The following is a 15,802-nucleotide window of genomic DNA, read 5'->3' as shown; positions in this document are numbered from 1 at the left end:
TGTGGCACACGGGCTCTAGCGCATGCCGGCTCCATAGTTGCAGCACGTGGGCTTAGTTGCCTGACCAGGGATCAAACCCTGCATTGGAAAGCAGATTCTTCCAGTGAACCATCAGGGAAGTCCCCCAAAAAAATATTTTTAAAAAAGTTGAGGGGACTGATACACATTTGCCAATTTTTTATTTTGCCAAGTGGGAATATATTAAGAGGCTGTGATTTATTATCACCATTGGTTCATAAAAGAAGATACTTCGACAGGAAGTGAAGATGAGCATGGGAATAAAGGATAACAACAGCGCATTTGTGTGAATACGTTTCTATAAGGTATCTTTGTTTTCATGAGAAATTCCCAATTTTGTCCGTATTTTTCATTTTATGGTTGGTGAAAACTTAATCACCTATCCTTGGACTGGATTTGGTAGGCACTGTTCTATACCACACGACTATTCTCTTGCCCACCAACCCCCCCAAATCCTAACATGTCAATCTATATTTTATATATATATATGTTAAGTGTAGAGTGTAGGATTCCAAAGCCATACTCTTAAATTGTCTTAAAATATTGACCCCCAAAATAGTGATCACAGCTGCTGATATCTTGTAAGACCTTAGTAGGAATAATTGGGCAGAAATGGAGAGGAAGAGTGTGGACTAATCAGTGTGCACTTGTTTTCAAGGTTTGTTTTTGCTCACCTTTAGCATGACTTTTTAACTTACCTAATTTTCAGTAACTTATTTTGCCCTAGTTAATTTTAACTGCATTTCCTGTCTCTGTGAGACAGGTTTATTTTCTCAGTTCTTTGAGGCTGGCCTGAAAGACTTGGGTTTTGTCACATCTTTTTCATTACTCAGCTGCCTTCCTAGGAAACAAGTGAGTCAGCACTTCCTCAGAGTGACCATGTCCGCCCGTGTTGATCTAGTCAACAGACTGATGGGATTGAAAAGAACTTTTACCCACTGATCCTAAGCCTCTTGACCTCTCTAAAGCTAAATGTCTTAGGTTCACTCATAATCAAAAGGAAAAAGGGAAGGGAAGTTCACTTGTGGTTTTTCTCTCCACATAGCTACTGCCTAGTTTTATCCTCAAAGCCATGGTCATTAATATGGTAACAGTTCCTGAAGAAAGAAACAAAAAGACTATGGGTAGATGTATTTAGGAAGTGAGAGGTTAAACTGAGAAGGTATGACTGAAGGGCTGTGTGCGGTGGAGTAGTTGCGGAGCATACTTAAACACACTAAATGTTGAGCTGGTATGGACCTTCAGATACACCTAACCCCATCCTCTCGTTTCTACTAAAATGGTTAAATGGCAAAAAAAAAAAGTAAAAGAGCCCAGATGCTGGAACAGGGCAAGTCTCCTGCAGGACCACCATGTACAGTTGTGCTGTGTGCACTGCCCATTTTCAGAGGGCACCATTCACATGGACAACAATGTAAATGATGCCCCTAGATCTATACACATCTATTGCACATCCACAGTCCTACTCAGAGGTCCTGCTCTTGACTTGTAATTCAGCAGGCGAAGTTTCATACTTCCTTGGTATTCATTTTCTGTTGTTGCATAACAAATTACCACAAAGTTAGTGGCTTAAGACAACACAAATGTATTCTTTCACATTTTCTGTAGGTCAGGCATCCAGGTATGACATCACTGAATTCTCCACTCAGGGTTTCACCAGGCTGAAGCCAAGATGTTCTTCTCATCTGGGCTTCCAAATTCACTGGTTGCCGGCAGAATTCATTTTCTTATGGCTGTACGACTGAGGTTCCCACTTCCCTCTAGTCAACCAGGGACTGCTAGTAGCTCCTAGAGGCTGCTTGTGGTTCCTGGGCATGTGGCCCCTATAGGAAGCTCACAACATGAATGTTGGCTTTCTTCCAGGGCAGGCAGAGCACATCTTTGACTTCTGAACTTCTGGGACCAGCAGCAAAAATTTTCTGCTTTAAAAGGACTCATGCGATTAAATCAGGTCCAAGTAATCTCCCTAATTTAAGGTCAACTAATTTGGTATCTTAATTACATTTGCAAAATCCCTTTACAGCAGCACCTAGTTTAGTATTTGATTGGTGTTTGAGAGAAGGTGTGCGTACGTCAAGGGCCAGGAATCTAGGGGGACCATCTGAGAAATCTCTGCCCACTGCACTTGGCCTCTTCCCTGACTAATGATTCTAGTCCTTCTATTACTTGGGAATCCACTTTGGGTTTAAATCTCACGGTCTCCACCTATCAGTGTCCTCAGGCTTCACTGATTTTAAACTCTTCTATGTTTATAATTGTGAAATTTAAACAGCTATGCAGCATAGTCTTATCTAATCCTTGGATGATCAAAAATCATTTCAGAAGCGGGGAGGAGGAAAGCAGTTAAATAGTATTTTACAGAAGAAGAAGGACTTGTAAACATATGGAAACACGTTTCAGTGGGAGGAAATGCAAATTAAAACCACCATGAGAAAACACCCAAATGGTTACAATTAAACATCAAGAGTTGGGAGGAGGAAGAACAGAAAGTTTGTATATGTTGCTGGTGGGAGTGTAAACTGACACAACTACTTTGGAAAACAACATGGCATTCTCCAGTAAAGTAGAACATGCACTTACACTATGATCCAGCCATTCCAGTCCTGGAATTTAGATACCAGAGAAAACTGTGTATCTGTGTACCAGGAGATGTACAAGAATATCCTTAGAAGCATTGTTTATGTAATAGCCAAAACAAAACAAAAAACCCACAAAATTTCATCTAAAGTAGGAAGGATAAATAAATTGTTATATTAAAATCTTGCTATAATGCTTTAAGAAGAGCTCAAAAAATTGCATTGTGTAAACTTTGGGGTAATATCATTAGGGGGTTAATGAAATCATGCGGCAAGCTTTCTTAGCTCACCTGATCAAGGGATCCAAAAGCAAGTCAGCAATTATTTTATGTCCAAATTCACAAAATATGTATATACTGGAATACTATGTAGCAGTGAAAAATGAAGGAACTCAAAAGTAATTATGCTGGGTGACATGTGAACAGTGGTTACTTCTGGGGGATTGGAAGGAGGAACAAGTGAGCTTTCTAGGGTGCTGGAAATGTTCTCTCTCTCCATGTGATTGGTGGCTAAACAGATACTGAGAAGGTATACGTTTGAGAAGATTTAGATACAACCGTATCATTTGTCAGTTTACTATAGGCAAGTCAATAAAAAAGTAAATTAAAAAGTGAATTTTTAGATGTATGCATCCACATGGGTGTATCTCGAAAAAGAATTTTGAGAGAAAAAAAGTCACAAAATAATACATACTGAAAGATTTTTATATAATTCAAAAATAGGCAAAACTAAACAATATTACCAAAGTGGTACAACAATTGCTAGCAATCTAGAGAATAATTAGCGTAGAAGTTAGGATGGTGGTTACCTTGGGGGAGAGATGCAATCAAGAAGAAGCACAGACAGGGCTTTCTGGGACATTGCTACTGTGGATGAAGAATATTGCCTGCCATACCAGTAAACAACGGATGTTGCAGCCAACAAGCCATCACATTACAGCGGCAACCCCCCAACCCCCCCCCCACACCAACAGTGAGCCCTAAGGGAGCTCAGGATGGAAACAGGATCCCTGCCACCAAGTCATCAGCCACTGCAACCGCCCCGAAAGGTGCACCCTGAGGAGACGGGATGGAAAACACAGGATACTGGCCCCAAATAGCTGAGGTACATATCAAAGGAATGATTTCAATGAGTCCACACTGTGGCATCTTCCCGCACAGAGAAAAGCGCAAAAGTCATTAACTTGATATGTTTGGTTTTCTTAAGTTAACAGTAATCTTTTGATTTTCTGACTACCTGGTTTTTGTTACGAAACTCCTGTATATCCTGGCTCCTCCCTTACCTCTCCAGAGCAGTCTCCTGGAGCTGAGAGGTTGTCTCCTGGGCTTCAGTCCTCACAAAGTCCACGAAATAAAACATAATTCTCAACTTTTAAGTTGTGGATTTTTTTCAGTCGATGCTACCATTTCTTAGTTGGGTAGTGTCTTTAACAATATTGTTCTTTAAATTGTGCCCCTTAATATTTCTTCTCATGACATTTTCACAATTTAAAAAAGAACAGCACCATGGGTCACCTCTCCAAACATTTCACTTATCAATGCATCTTTCCTAAATTTTAGTGTAATATTATTCTACAACTAACACATTAATGTATTCTTATTGTAAAATATTTTAAAAATGCAGATTGTATAAAAAGTCCTCCTGACCCCCATCCTAGATTTTTTTTTATTGTGCCTTTTTTTTTCTTCTTGTTGGCTTTGAAGATAGATTTTAAACAATCTGAAGGAAAAGAAATTAACACATGAACAAAGTTTGAAAGCCTAGTCATCTGTTATCTATTTTCAATGTTTATATTTTATTTTAATTTTTATTATAAGAATAGTACAGGCTTCATCCCTGGCACCTGTAGCAGTATATGGCCCAGAATAGATAATAAATATTTATGGAATGAATCATGAATGTTCTTTCAAAAAATTATAACTCGATAGTGTATATGTACAGTAAAAAGAACAAAGCTCATACACACTACCATATATAGCATACATAACTAATAAGAACCTACTGAATAACACAGGGAACTCTATTCAATACTCCGTAATGACCTGTATGGGAATAGAATCTAAAAAAGAGTGCATATACAATGTGTGTGTATAACTGACTCACTTTGCTGTTCAGCAGACACTAATACAACATTGTAAATCAAGTATATTTCTTTTTTTAATAAATTTATTTATTTATTTATTTATTTATTTAATTGGTTGTGTTGGGTCTTTTTTGCTGTGCACAGGCTTTCTTTTTAGTTGCGGTGAGTGGAGGCTGCTCTTCGTTGTGGTGCGCAGGCTCCTCATTGCCGTGGCTTCTCTTGTTGCGGAGCATGGGCTCTAGGCGCATGGGCTTCAGTAGTTGCAGCACATGGGCTCAACAGTTGTGGCTCACGGGCTCTAAAGCACAGGCTCAATAGTTGTGGCACACAGGCTTAGTTGCTCCATGGCATGTGGGATCTTCCTAGAGCAGGGATCAAACCTGTGTCCCCTGCATTGGCAGGTGGATTCTCAACCACACCACCAGGGAAGCCCCCCATGCTCTTTTAATTCTGATGATTGTATCTGTTGACTGAAAAAAAAATGCACAACCTAAAAGTTGAGAGTTAGGTGTTTGGGTTTTTAATAAATTTATTTATTTATTACTTTTATTTATTGGCTGCGTTGAGTCTTTCTTGCTGCGCGTGGGCTTTCTCTAATTGCAGAGAGCAGTGGCTACTCTTCGTTGTGATGCACCGGCTGCTCATTGTGGTGGCTTCCCCTGTTGTGGAGCATGGGATCTAGGCATGTGGGATTCAGTAGTTGCAGCACATGGGCTCAGTAGTTGTGGTGCACGGACTTAGTTACTCTGCAGCATGTGGGATCTTCCCGGCCCAGGGATTGAACCTGTGTCTCCTGCATTGGCAGGCAGATTCTTAACTACTGCGCCACCAGGGAAGTCCCTCCCTGACATTTTAGTAGCACTTGAAAGGGACGTTTCAATGACCTTGTCAAACAGCCAAACCGCCATTCTGACACTTGGAGACCCAGTGGAGGGCTTGGAGGTTTGGCTCACTGCTCTCCTGTGCTCTTTCCTCTAGCTGCCCCCAACCCCATTCTCCACAAAATGGCAGAGCACAGATGAAGTCATAAAGCCCTTCAGGTTCACGCTGCTGGCTTCTGGGAGATTCATTTTGCCTTATGAGAACAGCAGTCTCCTCATCCTTATATAGAACGCGATCTAGTGTGTGTGAAAACAATTTTTACCTCATTCGGTTCATTGGCACCAATAAATAAGTCTGACCATGTCCTCTGTGTTCAGTTATATTTCTTCAAATCTTCCCTGGGTTAGTTGTTCATGCCCAGCGTTATGGACTGAATTATATTCCGACAAAATTCATATGTTGTGGACTTAACCCCCGGTACCTCAGAATGTGACCTTATTTAAAAATAGGATTCATCGCAGATGGAATTCAGGCAGACCTCAGAGATATTGTGGGTATGGTTCCAGACCACCACGATAAAGCAATATTGCAATAAAGCGAGTCACAAATTTTTGGCTTTCCAGTGCATATAAAAGTTGTATTTATACTACACTGTAGTCTATTAAGTGTGCAACAACATTATGTCTAAAAAAATATACACACAATTGAAAAATGATTTACTGCTAAAAAATGCTAACACGACAAATATTTCCTGACTTGCATCAGAGTCAATCACAATTCTCACTGGGCCACTTTAACAACCTCATGGCTTTTGCCCGTGTAAGCCTCTGATTCTTTCTCTTCCCCAGAATAATCTTTTGGTTTTACCTGAATCTGTGTCTCCCAAATTACAATTCTTAAGACCCCATAAACTCTTTTCTTAGTTGCAGCCTTCTGCGTATTTTGGTTGGGACCATAAAGCTTCAACTTGTAAAAACAACAACAACAACAACAAACAGTATCTTGGAAACACAATGAAACAAGTATGGCTGTCGTGAAATTAAGATGAGGTCATTAGGGTGGGTCCTAATCCAGTAAGACTGGTGTCCCTATGAAAAGAGGAAGTTTGAACAAAGAGACAAATGCAGAGAGAACACCACATGAAGATGAAAGCAGAGATGGAGGTGATTCTTTATAAGCCAAGGAACACCAAAAATTGCCAGGAAACCCCCAGATGCTAGGAGACAGCGACAGGGCAGAGTCTTCATCACAGCTTTCAGGAGGAACCAGTCCTGCCAACGCCTTGATTTTGGACTTCTGGCCTCCAGAACTAAGAGACCATACATTCCTATTGTTTCAACCACCCAGTTTGTGGTACTCTGTTACAGCAGCCTTAGCAAACTAACACACCTAGGTATAACAGCCCATTTTACTTAGCAAGATGAGATAACTCTGTGGAAGTCACCACAGATCTTCACAAACTGGTGATGCTGGCATCAGGAGCTCTGAGATGACCTTTTCTTTCTTTTCTTTTTTTAATTCTTTTGTTTCATTGGTTATTAGTGACTTTTAATTTATTTACTTATATTTTGGCTGCATTGGGTCTTTGTTGCTGTGTGCAGGCCGTCTCTAGCTGCAGCGAGCGGGGGCTAATCTTTAATGTGGTGCTTGGGCTTCTCACTGCAGTGGCTTCTCTTGCTGAAGCGCCTCGGGATCTAGGGTGTGTGGGCTTCAGTAGTTGTGGCACACGGGCTCAGTAGCTGTGGCTCAGTATTATTGGTGCACGGGCTTTAGTTGCTCTGAGGCATATGGGATCTTCCCAGACCAGGGATCGAACCCGTGTCCCTTGCATTGGCAGGCAGATTCTCAACCACTGCACCACTGAGGAAGTTCTGAGGTGACCTTTTCACTAACAGTGGGCTCTGCAGCCAGACTGCCTGGATTCAAATCATCACTTGCTAGCTTTGTGATGTTGGAAAGTTTGTTTAACTTCTTGGGACTGTAAAATGGGGATGATAAATAAGTACCACTTCGGCAGGGTCATGATGACCATTAAGTGAGTTAATATACCCGGAATTTTTAGAACAGTGCCTGGCATGGGTAGGTATCTTCAAAACATCATTAACTAATATTAGTTTGTGACTCATCCTAATTTGGCCCCAGCAGGAGAGAGACATTGACAACTGCACAGTGACCCCTCTTCTAAGTTCCTCCAGCAGTGAGGCAGTGGACAGCTCCTCTTAGGAGTTCTAGCGGTCTGGCTGTCTAAGCAGCTTTCTTGTAAGGCTTAGCCTCAGGGCTCTGGGTAAGGAAAGGTGAACAGGGACTCTAGACTTAGATGTGTAGTTGGGCTTTCCTGCAGGCAGGAGGGATTTGAGAACTAAGTAGCCTCTGTCTCGTCCAGGCAGGCAACACCTTGGACCTGAAGAGTCACTGCCTCTGAACACTCAACACTGTCTGCAGCAGTGTCTTATCTGACTGCTACGGGCTGGGATTGCAGGGAACTCAGCATCATTGCATGCGGTGAGGTCTAGGGGACTGCTCAGTCCAGTCATCTGCACAGCTTACTGGCTGTATGGAGTCCTTGTTTGAGTCCTCTCATGTCCCTAAGGCTCAGTTCCTCATCTCTAATATACAGAGGCTCGAATAATTGCCAATGTCTCTTCCCAGTTGCAATTTTATTTGACTATCTGTTCATCTAGCCTCTGCTTGAACACATGTACTGATCAGAATCTTATTTCTCTTCCAGGCAGACCATTTCACTAATAGTAAGCTTAACATTTAAGCTTTTCCAGGCCATTAAATAACTTTCTACATCAAACCTTCCTCACAGGATTGTTTGGAGAGTTAAACAAAATACAGAGCATAGGTCATAGCAAATAACCCACAATATGAATTGCTAATTGTTAGTATTGATCTTATTGTCAAAAATTCTTATATGGAGCTGAAATCTGCAACCAGAGACTTCAGGCCTGCGGTCCTAATTTGGTTCCTCTTTATGCCCCAACCCTTCTTTTCCTCCTGTTTTGTTGGTTTTTGGGTTTTTTTGGGGGGGGGGTTGGAAGGAGTGGGGGGTGGCGGGGCACTGGACCGCCAGGGAATTCCTGCCTCCTGTTTTTAATGTTCCAGTTTTCATATTTCATGTGTTTGCAAGTGATTTAAAATACTCTGGGGGAAGAAAAGTATAAACAAACAAATGAATAATTAGCCCAGCTCTTTCCCTTTTACTACGTCATATGTGAAATGAGCTTACTGAACTTGCAGTTATCTAATATCTTCTAGGATCCTTTTAATTTGAAACATAACTCACGCATTTTTAAAAAGCTTTTAGTCTACAGCATTTAAAAATCTTTATAATCATACTTTTTTTGAATAGATGATATGTTCACGAGGTACAAAATTCACGAGGTACGAGAATGCACACAGAGAAAGATTTCGTCCTCCCACCCCGGTTCCCAGGAACCCAGTTCCCCTCCTATGAGGCAGTCAAGTTTATCAGTTTCTTCTTTATCCTTCCAGAGCTATTCTCTGAAGGCATAAGCAAATACACACATATGTATGCATTTACTGTCTCTTTTTTTTTAGACGAAAGTAATGTACAATATGCACTGTTTGGTTTTCTTTTTTCAATTAAAAGTATATCTAAAAAAGATTAAGTGTATCTTGGGACTTCCCTGATGGTCCAGTGGTTAAGACTCTGCACTTCCAATGCAGGGGACACAGGTTCAATCCCTGGTTGGGGAGTTAAGATCCCACATGCCTCCCAGTGTAGCCAAAAAAAATGGAAAAAAAAAAAAAAAAAAGGAATAAGTGTATCTTGAAGATCTGTGGAAATTAGGTTGTTTTCTGTCTTTCAACATTACAAAAAATACTGTAGTCACACTTAATAACAGACTATCAAAATATAGGAAGCAAAAATGGGCAAAATTGAAAGGAAAAATAGACAGTTTACAATAATAGTTGGAGACTTTAATACACCTCTCTCAATAATGGATAGAACCACCAGACAGAAGTTAAGTAAATAGAGGACTTGAACAACACAGTAAGCCAACTGGCTCTAACAGATACATGCAGAAAACTTTACTCAACAGTACAGTACGGATTCTTCTCAAGTGCACATGGTGATTCTCAAAAGTAGATCATATGTTAAGCCACAAATTAAGCCTCAAAAGATTTAAAAGATAGATATCATATATAGTGTCCTCTCTGACCACAATGGAAGGTAGAAATCAATAAAAGAAGGAAAAATGGAAAATTCACAAATTTGTGAAAGTTAAATAACAGACTCTTAAACAACGAGTGGATCAAAGAAGAAATCACAAAGGAAATTAGAAGATATCTTGAGACAAATGAAAATAAAAACACAAAATAACAAAACTTATGGATTCAACTATACATTAATAAAAAATAAATTAAAAAAACATGCGACACAGTGAAAGCAGCACTAAAGGAGAAATTTATAGCTATGTGTTTACACTAAAAAAGAAGAAAGATCTCAAATCAACAACTTAGCTTTACAACTTAAGAAACTAAGAAAAAACAAACAAAAACCAAACAACAACAAAAAAACTAAACCCAAAGCTAGCAGAGGGAAGGAAATAGTAAAGATTAAAGCAGCGATAAATGAGATAGAGAATAGGAAAATGATAGAGAAAATCATTTCTCTATCTAGAAGATGATTGTTTGAAAAGATCAACAAAATTGACAAATCTTTAGCTAGACTGACTAAAAAAAGAGAGAGAAGAGTCAAATTACTAAAATCATAAATGAAAGTGGGAACATTACAACCTATGCTACAGAAATTAAAAAAAAAGTGAGTACTATGAACAATTGTACACCAACAAAATGGATAATTAGATAAATTCCTAGAAACACAAAACCTACAAATACTGGATCATGAAGAAATAGATATCCTGAATAGACCTATAACTAGTAAAGAGATTGAGTCAATAATCAAAAACCTCCCAACAAATTGCTTGGGAGGGAGGCTCAAGAGGTAGGGGATGTGGGGATATATGTATAAATACAGCTGATTCACTTTGAAAAAAATAAATAAATAAAAATAAAAAAGGAAAAAAAAAAATCTCTCACCAAAGAAAAGCCCTGGACCTAATGGCTGCTTCACAAGTGAATTCTAGGGACTTCCCTGGCAGTCCAGTGGTTAAGACTCCGCACTTCCAATGCAGGGAACGTGGGTTCAATCCCTGGTCAAGGAACTAAGATCGCACATGCCTCGCTGCCAAAGAGAGAGAGAGAGAGAAAGAGAAACCTGAAACCTACAGATAAGTATCTCTAATATATATAGATTCAGAAATTCCTCAACAAAATACTAGCAAACCAAATTCAACAGCATATTAAAAAGACCAAGTGGGCTTTATTCTTGGAATGCAAGAATGGTTCAGCGTACAAAAATTGCTCAATGTAATACACCACATTAACAGAATGAAGGGGACAAACAAACCTAGAAATAGAAGGAAACTACTTCAGCATAATAGTCCTATTTGGCCTTAAAGAGAAAAGTTCTGATATGTACTGCAACATGGATGACCCTTGAGGACATTAAACTAAGCGAAATAAGCCAGCCACAAAAAAGCCAAATACTGTATGATTATATATGAGGTATCTAAAGCAGTCAAAGTCATAGAGACAGAAAGTAGAATGGTGGTTCCCATTTGTGGGGTTGGGGCCGTGGGGTAAGGGGAGTTAGTGTTTAACGGGTACAGAGTTTCAGTTGGGGAAGACGAAAAAGTTCTGGAGATAGATGGTGGGGATATTTAAATAACAATGTAAATGCACTTAATAGTACAGAAATGTACAGTAAAAAATGGTTACGACAGTAAATTTTGTTTGTGTATTTTACCACAAGAAAGAAATGTTTTTTAAATTACCAAAAAAAAATACTGTAGTAAATATTGTGTATGTACATTATTTCACTTGTGTGCACTCTCTCTTTTTTTTTTTTTTTGGATGCACCATGCGGCATGCAGGATCTTAGTTCCCTGACCAGAGCATCAAACCTGTGCCCCCTGCAGTGGAAGCTCAGAGTCCTAACCACTGGACTGCCAGGGAAGTCCCCTGTGTGTGCACTCATGTTTGTAAAATAGGTTTCTAGAAGTGTATGTTGCAGTGTCAAAGGGTATGTGTTTTATAATTTTGAAAATACTGTCACACTGTTGGTTGCACTGACGTACATGTCCTCCAGCAGCTGTATGTTATAGCGTGGTAGCTTTCATTTGACTTTCTACTGTTATAAGTGAGTTTTGGTGATGTATAAGAGCCATTATTATTTCCTCTTTATTTTTTTTTTCATTTAATTTTTGGCCGCACTGTGGGGCATGCTCTGAACCAGGGATCAAACCTGCACCCCCTGCAGTGGAAGTGCGGAGTTTTAACCACTGGACCTCCAGGGAAGTCCCAAGTACTTCCTTTACAATTAACTGTTCCTATGCTGGGCAGTGGTATTTTGAACCCGATTGGAGAAATTTAGTTTCTTTTAAATGTCATTCAGCTCTTTTTTGTTGTTGTTCACTATTGTAGTTAATTGAAAGAATTTTGAATTCTAATTTTCCCACCCAGGAAACTGGCTCTCTTTGTATTTTTGCCAGTCTGTGGATCTGATCTCGGGCTCCAATGCCTGGTCTTCCAACTGGGATTTCCTGAATTCCAGGGACACCCAGAGACTCTTTTTGGCCCCAGAGCCTTAAAGTTCAATTCTAACCTATAGTTTCTCCTTCCACCATCACCTCTCTTTTACCATAAAAATTCAAGCTCACAATTAAATCACCATAAGACAATGATAAAAATCCATTCTCCTTGAAGTTTCCTGTTGTACAATGTTTATATTAGAAGGTGAACTCTTGGAGGTCTGAGCAACCTAGTTGCATAACATTCAGTAACTTAAAAAAAAAAAACCCAAACTGTTTTATATTATATTTTCTCAGGGGTAAAATGGAGACAATAATACTTTACTCACAACATTGTGAAAATTAGGTCTAATTATGTATATATTTTGATATGTTACACATACACATTTGTGTATGTTTGAATACATGTATATATATTATTTTTGTATATGTGTATATATATATATTGGCTTCACTGAGCCTTCGTTGCTGCACGTGGGCTTTCTCTAGTAGAAGTGAGCGGGGGCTACTTTTCATTGTGGTGCTTGGGCTTCTCATTGTGGTGACTTTTTTGTTGCAGACCATGGGCTCTAGGCAAGCAGGCTTCAGTAGTTGTGGCTTGCCGGATCTAGAGTGCAGGCTCAGTAGTTGTGGCACACTGGCTTAGTTGCTCCATGGCCTGTGGGATCTTCCTGGCCCAGGGATCAAAGTCGTGTCTCCTGCATCAGCAGGTGGATTCTTAACCATTGCGTCGCCAGAGAAGTCCTGTATAAATATTAAATACATACATGTATGTAAACTGTACAAACATATAAAATTGAAAAATAAAAATTACATTTCCAGCCCAATTCTACTCTTCAGACTTTTAAGTAAATTGGAATTATGTTTTACATACTGTTTCTTAAACTTAATTTCATTTAACAACCTGTTGTGAAGGACTTTCCAGGTCACTGAATCACTTTCTACACGCTTCTTTTTAAAGACGCAGTGTTCTGTTGGATGGATGTTCATTCAGCCCAGTCCCCTGTCACTGAACGTTTAGTACTTTGGTGACATTTTTTAGTCAAATTCACAGTTTTGCATACACGGGCAGTGGGGGAAGCAAGTGGTGGATTACTTGGTGCATAGTTTGCTAGGACTGCAGAAATATAGAAGCACAAACTGGGTGTCTTAAACAATAAAAATTTAATGTCTCACGGTTCAGGAGGCTAGAAGTCAGAGATCAAGGTGTCTGCAATATTGGTTTCTTGTGAGGGTTGTGAGAGAGGATCTGTTACACACCTCTCCCCTAGCTTCTGGGGGTTTATTGGCAATCTTTCATGTTCCTTGGCTCATAGATGCATAACCTTGGTGTCTGCCTTCATCGTCACATGGCATTCTCCCTGTGTGTGAGTCTGTTTGTAAAGTTCCCCCTTTTGTAAGGGTACCTGTCATATTGGATCAGGATCCATTCTAGTGACTTCATTTTAATTTAATCACCTCTATAAAGGCTGTATCTCCAAATAAGGTCACATTCTAAGGTATGGGGAGTTAGAACTTCACTATACGAATTTTTTGTTGTTGTTGTTGGGGGAGAATAATTCAATCCTTAATACCTGGTGAAATGGTTTTTTATTTAATTCAAAAAATGTTTACTACGTGCCTATGGGAGCCTTGGGCTATGCCAATAAACAAAAAGTACCTTCTTTAGGGAATTTACATTCCACTAGCAAGGAGACAAATGTGTGGAGGGGTGATTAAAAGCCATGTAGGAAGATGAAGGAGGGGAAAGGATGGAGAGTACTGGGACAGGAGGTGAAGGTTGGTAGGTGTTGCTATTTTATGCAGAACGAACAAGAATAGGCTCTCTGATAATATGGCATTTGACCAGAGTCTTGGAGAAGATAAGGGAGACGTGGTCTAAGTTAATTATAATTTGTTTTACTTATTTGTCTTCGCCCACCAGAATGTAAGCTCCTTGAAGGCAACAAATAATACAGCTGATCTGTGACATGTCAGTGCCTAGAGCCATGTCTGGCATTTATAGGGCATGCAATAAAATATTCACTACTCAAAAAAGGGAAAAGAGTGACCCAAGCAGAGGGAACAGTAGGTGCCTAAGGCCCCGAGCTTGGAGCAGCTGCAAGGAGGCAATTCCAATTAGGTCTGACAGTGAAAGAGACATGAGCGGAGATGAGATTAGAGGGGTGGGATGGGGCTGGGATTGAAGCATATTGTAGGGCCTTGTAGGCCACTTTAATACCATTGGCTTTAATTCTGAACGAAGTGACAAGCCACTGGAAGTCCTTTAGCAGATAAGGGACATGGTTTGATTTATGGAGATGGAGGGAGGAAATTATGTTTAGAGCCTCAGAGAAAATCAAGATTAAATAATAATCTCATTCTGAGACTTGCAGTGTATTTCATTCTCTGGGTAAACCTAGTGAAAGTTCCATAATTGCATAGCCAAGGCCATTTGATCACATTGGGAACCATTTGTTACTGAAGGGCCATGGTGACATTTAGCACCTCTGGAATAATTTTTTGTTGATTTAGTTCAGTTCTATTTGTTTCTTTGTTTTAACACTAAAGGAAATTTCAGCTTTGCAGGTATAAATTTTATTATTAAGATGTTGATGAAAACACCGGCCCTGCTAGTCCAGAAAATGGTTAATTTCTTTCTTTCTTTCTTTCTTTTTCTTTCTTTCTTTCTTTCTTTCTTTCTTTCTTTCTTTCTTTCTTTCTTTCTTTCTTTCTTTCTTTCTTTCTTTCTTTCTTTCTTTTTCTTTCTTTCTTTCTTTCTTTCTTTCTCTCTCTCTCTCTCTCTCTCTCTCTCTCTCTCCTTCCTTCCTTCCTTCCTTCCTTCCTTCCTTTCCTTTCTTTATTAGATTTATTGGCTGCATTGGGTTTTCGTTGCTGTGCACAGGCTTTTTCTAATTGCAGCTAGCGGAGGCCACTCTTCATTGTATTGCATGGGCTCCTCATTGTGGTGGCTTCTCTTGTTGCAGAGCACGGGCTCTAGGCGCGTGGGTTTCAGTAGTTGCGGCACACGGCCTCAATAGTTGTGACACACGGGCTTAGTTGCTCTGCTTGGCATGTGGGAATCTTCCTGGTGTAGGGATTGAACCCGTGCCCCTGCATTGGCAGGCGGATTCTTAACCACTGTGCCACCTAGGAAGTCCCCCACCATTTATTTCTTGAAAAGCTATTTTTTTGGCACTGGATACCAGGCTGTGCTGGCTGTTCTTGTCCTTTGTGGCAATGTAACCCAATTTTTAATTGTATAATGCCTGTTTCCTCCTCTAGACCTTAAGTTTCCTGAGGTCAGGCCCAGGTCTGAAGCACGGTGCACACAGAATTGCTAAGTAAATATTTGTTGAATAAGTGAATGAAAACCAAATGGACGTCCTAAATCAGAAGTACCAGTCCTTGTTTTAAATATCTTTCTGCAAAGTTGCTGAGTAGAGAGGAGGATGAGGAGGTTATGCAAGATTGTAACTTCAGATACTGTATTATTTCCAATGACTCACTTGATATTTCATTGCTTGATTGACTTTCCTATGTAACTTAACATGTTTGTGGATACAGTTGGTGTTCATAACTGTCTAACCAAAATGAGCTGGGAAGTGAAGTATAATTTTTTGTGCATTTTCTGTTTTACAGTTACTTTCTAAGTAGTATGGATATTTGTACCGTCCCAGATTGGGAATGTGTTGACAAGA

General features: G+C 39.8%; 1 non-coding gene across 1 annotated transcript; it reads left to right on the top strand.

Moving 5' to 3' along the window:
• Positions 1–9,149: 9,149 nt before the first annotated feature.
• TRNAG-UCC (transfer RNA glycine (anticodon UCC)) lies at positions 9,150–9,222 on the top strand. The gene has a single exon. It is a non-coding gene; the product is annotated as a tRNA-Gly (tRNA).
• The last annotated feature ends 6,580 nt before the right edge of the window (positions 9,223–15,802 follow it).

This window comes from Hippopotamus amphibius, chromosome 11 (assembly GCF_030028045.1).
Source record: "Hippopotamus amphibius kiboko isolate mHipAmp2 chromosome 11, mHipAmp2.hap2, whole genome shotgun sequence".
NCBI lineage: Eukaryota > Metazoa > Chordata > Mammalia > Artiodactyla > Hippopotamidae > Hippopotamus > Hippopotamus amphibius.
Note: the sequence above shows the minus strand (reverse complement) of the source record. Positions and strands in the feature narration are given on the sequence as shown.